Source organism: Dreissena polymorpha, chromosome 15, assembly GCF_020536995.1.
Source record: "Dreissena polymorpha isolate Duluth1 chromosome 15, UMN_Dpol_1.0, whole genome shotgun sequence".
NCBI classification, from domain to species: Eukaryota; Metazoa; Mollusca; class Bivalvia; order Myida; family Dreissenidae; genus Dreissena; species Dreissena polymorpha.
In genome coordinates, this window is record NC_068369.1 from 6098689 (window position 1) to 6103864 (window position 5176).

General features: G+C 33.6%; 1 long non-coding RNA gene across 1 annotated transcript in view; it reads left to right on the forward strand.

Annotated features, from left to right (window-relative positions):
* The window catches only part of LOC127859458 (uncharacterized), a 5215-nt gene extending 962 nt beyond the window's left edge, over window positions 1–4253 (forward strand). Inside the window, exons 1-2 of the long non-coding RNA XR_008039403.1 lie at window positions 1–196; window positions 1192–4253. The exon at window positions 1–196 is cut by the window's left edge and continues 962 nt beyond it. This is a non-coding gene — a long non-coding RNA (uncharacterized LOC127859458). The remainder of the gene's footprint in view (window positions 197–1191) is intronic.
* The last annotated feature ends 923 nt before the right edge of the window (window positions 4254–5176 follow it).

Genomic DNA, 5176 nt, shown 5'->3' on the forward strand with positions numbered 1-5176 from the left:
AAATGTAAGCTTACTTCAATATTTAATGTCAGTCTTGATTTAGAGAAACGATACGTTGCGGCCCTTGACCAGGGCTACATACCACCAGATGAGCCGCCAGAGATATCGTGCGTGTTCATGGATGTCGTCAGGACAACCTTTTGTTGCTCCAAGTCCGCCTACCCCGCTTCGTATCTACCCTCGGGAGCTTTCAAGGGTTTGTCGCGAATATGGCTTCATCAGACGTTTGATGTTTAAAAAAATCATTTTCAATATCATTTTTATTTTATTGTGGTATATGTAGAATGAAATACATTACGCAACAAGCAATGATGAAGTAACTTGCAATTCACAGAAACCGCTGACCTAATGCCTATGCCTCTGTAAGCAATGTGTTTTATCCCATCATTAGATGTGCATTGTCGAAATAAACCACTGTGGAATATATTTTCCTTTATTTCGGCAATGCTGAAATATAGCTGTAACGCGCGGCGGACTCTTATAGTCATATTACTGGGAATCAATTATAAAGTAATCATTTAAGTAAAATCGAATTAGATTCAACAAAACAAACAGTTTGATACCAAGATGTAATATATTTTAAACACTAAATGCAACACTAACAGCGAAAAACATTGTTTACAAATATTAACTGCGCGTACTCATGACGTAATTATTAACACGTCAAACGACAAAAAGTCATATTATTTCCCGATAAAGCTGCAGTTGTTTAGTATTTTTTATTATTATTTCTTACCAATTGAGGACGTAGAGGTATGATAATAGAAAATCAGGTTCGTGACTGATCTTTTTGTTATATATAAGCTCGGGACGAATAAAATAAAACAATGTTTGCTTAAAATAACTTTGGGATTTTCCGTGTACCGGAACAGAAGTTTTATTTTCCTATTCTATTTTTAAAGAAATAATTGACGACTAAGAAAATTGATGGGATAAATCGAATGCTAGGTCGGTGCCGAATAAAGCGAAGTTTTTTTTTGCTCGGCCCGAAAATCTGAACCACTCGCCAAGGCTCGTGGTTCAGATTTTCAAAGCCTCGCAAAATAAACTTCGCTTTCTTCGGCACCGACCTAGTATTCTCTATATGTCAAAGCAAATGATGTTAAAACTGTCCTTCTAATTGGGTATTTAAACATGTTATTTTACTAGAATATGCATCACAATAATTGTTTTTAACATTTATGGTTTTAGAGGAACACGCGCCATTAATACAAGAAAAAACTCATAAAAACAAAAGATCCGTGTTAAAGTCGGAGTCTAACAGAAATGCCAACAGACACGTCAAAAGATCAAAAACAAAAAACGAATCACGCGGCATCATTCGTCATTTCGGTTCAGCGAAATCAGTACCACGCCCATTGACATCGGATACAAGGCGTTCCAGTTCTACAGCACGGTTGCCGCGTTCTGCAGCAGGATATAACGACCGACATCACAGCTTGTCAATTCATAATCCACCAAACTAGTTTCTCATAGACGTTCTACACTAGATCAAAGTGGAATCTTCCTTGAAGATTCCAGAAAAAAGCATTAAAAATATGTTTCCTTGCGTTCAGTTAAAGGACAAAGCGCGTGTATTAATGGCGGTGCGATGTAAAGTGAATTAAGACAAATTTCCAGACAGAGTAATACCACTGGCGATAGCGACCGTTACTATGGTGATCTCAGACACGGTGTTCCACGAATGGTGTCCAATCATGGCTCTGAATACATGATGAATAACTCAGTCGATGATATAATGATAGTTTTTCCTGGTTAAAAATTTAAAGTAGCATAAATACTCTAAGTCAACGAATATCTCGCAAAATATTATGTAAAATATATTTAACCTATTAAAAATCAGTGCTCCTTGGCAATAGCCAAAATTTCAACGCAAGATGTGGTATGGTAACATATATTTAAAGAGATACAAAATGCCCGTTTTTGTCCATTGGCTTGCCAATTGACTTAATAACCGCAAATCGAAAATACGGTCCGGTCGTAAAGGTGTAAAATTGAGGTAAAATGCCCGGATGTATTAGGGTGTTGATAAACAAATAGATTAGATAATATTTCTTCTGAGAATTGTCTAGCACCATTTTATTGCATTTTTCTACGACCATTTTAAGTGAAAAAAGGTCTTAAAATAAAAAATAAAGTTCGTTCATCAAATCTTTTATTGGCAAAAGAGTTTAACGTTTACTATACAAAGGGGGTAATCACGTGATAGTCAAGATGGCGATGTTTATTTAGAGGAAGGTTTTTCGCCGTTAAATACCTTTTATTACATGTATTTTGATTTCAAATGCTGCTCAATTTCAAACCATATCACCAAGAAAGTTACTAGCGTTTATTTCGTATTAATATTCGCTCTATGTCTCGATTTTACTCGCTGCGTAATTTCTTAGCGGGATGACCTGATTAAAGCAAATTTTTACTAAGAAAATTTGCGGGGAGTAAAGTCGAGATATAAAGTCTATTTTAAAACGAAATTAACGCTACCGGTAATCACATTTTTACTAATATGGCTGGAAATTGAGCGTCATTAAAAAAAATGCAGGATATAAGGATAAAACAACCAAATATAACTGTCTCTGCATGGACGTTGCCATCATGATTATCACGTGATTACCCCCTCCGTTATAGATCTTATGTGTCGCTTTGGCTGGTGAAAGTTTGCGTGGCGCAGTGGTAGCGCATCCGCTAACATATCAAGACATTACGGGTACGAATACCGGCGACGTACGTACGTTTTTTTCCAACTTTTTTCTATTAAAGTCTATTAAAACATTGAAGATTTGTAAGCAATCATATCTAATGGCATTTGAAAAAATGCCCATATATGTTAACAATTCCATTAAAACGTGGATGGGAACGAGGTTTCGATTCAATTATCGTAGTTCCACTTGTTTCATATATGCCAACATTCCAATAAATATGTTCCTAACATTTGTTGCTAATTTTTTGCGTACTCAGTTAAGTGTCTTTTACAAATTGAATCTCGTCGTATTTGATTTTGAGATAACTTACGTTTTCAATGTTTTTATTAATGGGTTACTTTACTTTAAAAAGTTTTGGTAGATACTTAATCGTCTTGTTTTTGCAGAAGACAGTCGAGGGCTGTCATATCGTTAATTTTTTTGACGGCAAACATTTACCTTGCGATTTAGGCCGGCAATAATGAGTGTCGAATTACAGTATTTTGATATGAATCTGCAACATATTTTGAAAGTAATTTGAAATTAATTTAATAATTTGTATACGAATTAAAAGTATAGTATAACAGTATGTACTCAAAAGTACAGTATGCATGCAATATTTTGAGTAAATATAACAACACCAACAACGAATTGTACCTTTCTGATTGAATGAACATGAAAAGCGATCGTAATAGTATTATGAATAGTACAAAACAAGAAAAACAAAGATATAAATGTGATCTTACTTAGCGATTGAAAAGGTCATGATGATGTAATGCTAAGGTTAATTAAAACAAGAGCATAAATACACGTCTAGCCAATCAGAAAAACCAATCTCCCTGATATATATTTCTAATTTTCCGGTTTATATACGATGGTTTGCACTATTTCTACACTTCTTGTTTCATTATTGTATGTGTACTTATTATTAAAAAACTTCTTTTTGATAGCCTTTTAGATTTTCATTCAGTCAACTGTTCCTTTAACTTACTTCAGCAGTAACTTTCCGGTATCTTGCCGATGGAATTTCAACGACATCGGCGCTCTCGTTATTGTTTTGTGGCACAATATATTCAAATGTAATTTCCTGCAACGATATCTAATCATACGACATACGAACACTAAATTTGTACACGAACATGCGTTGAATATATTGTCTCACAAAAAAGAGCATTTTGTTTCTTGTTAAATCAATGTTACCAGACCACATCTAGCGTTAAATTTGTGGCTATTTCTATAAGGAACATTTGTTTTTATGTGTTCACTTTAGTTTTAGAAATATTCTACGAAATATTCGTTGGTTTTGAATGTTTATGGGCTTGTAAACACTCGATTTTATTTCAAATCCGGTTATTATATTTCATTATTTATAAAATTGACCTTTTCACCTTTTGGTAAATTGACAAACTTAAAAAGAAATTGTTTCAGATTCGCACATTTTCGTTGAAATTATGGTATGTATGAAGAAACAGTAAAACTGAACATTTACCATGCTCTAAAATATCCATTATATGCATCCTTTGACGAATTAAAAACATGAAAATTATAAAGCGTTGCAACGCGAAACGATTGAATAATTTTGAGAGTTCTGTTGTCGTTATATTTTGTGACACTACGCGGGCTGCATATATAAAGTTTTAAATACCTCACTTATTGGGCGAATACGGGTGGCCGAGTGGTCTAAGCGTAAGACTTTTACTCCAGAGGTCAGTGGTTCGAGCCCAATGTAGGTTACTTTTTTCATTTTAATTTTATTCTTGATTTTTACTAGAGCTTTTTAGATCCAATGTTTACAATTATCAATATAAAGCATTTAAAGACAAACTTCAATAAATGATAAAATGTGTGAAAAGGTCTCTTAAAATTTAAATGACGATACATGTTTTGATCATAAATGGAAAAGGTTTATTTAAGAACGACAATAATCATATGAGGTTTTCTTGTCGTTAATTCTTACGTATTATAGGACTAGAATCCATGTGTAAATAAATGATCATTTACATTCTATTAATTTAACTGCAAACCATACATGACATGCATTTTGATGAACTCAGATTTAAATGCATTTCATTTACATTCGAATATAAACATATATACACGACTGGGGGAGTTTGAAAATTGACAATACATCCCCCACTCCCCGCCTATGAGTAAAGCTGAAAGCGGAACCATTTTTCATATATCAGATGCTTTAAACTTCTCTTAAATCGTAAAAATATGTTTTTGATGAATGTAGATGTTGCATAACACCGAATGTAAAAGTTTCAGCATCCTTGTTATAAGGAATATATTGGTCCTTTGTGCTTAAATATTAAGTATACTAGTAGTCTATTAACGCTTAATAGTACATATTTGTTTGCACATTGTGTAAACCGCTTTTTACCTTTTAAAACAGCTTTATTCTATGGAAGGGAAACACTGCCAATATTATGCATTACCAGAAATGTTGCACGTGTTGAATATTCAGCTCATTTGTTTAACAGAGAATTTTTAAAATT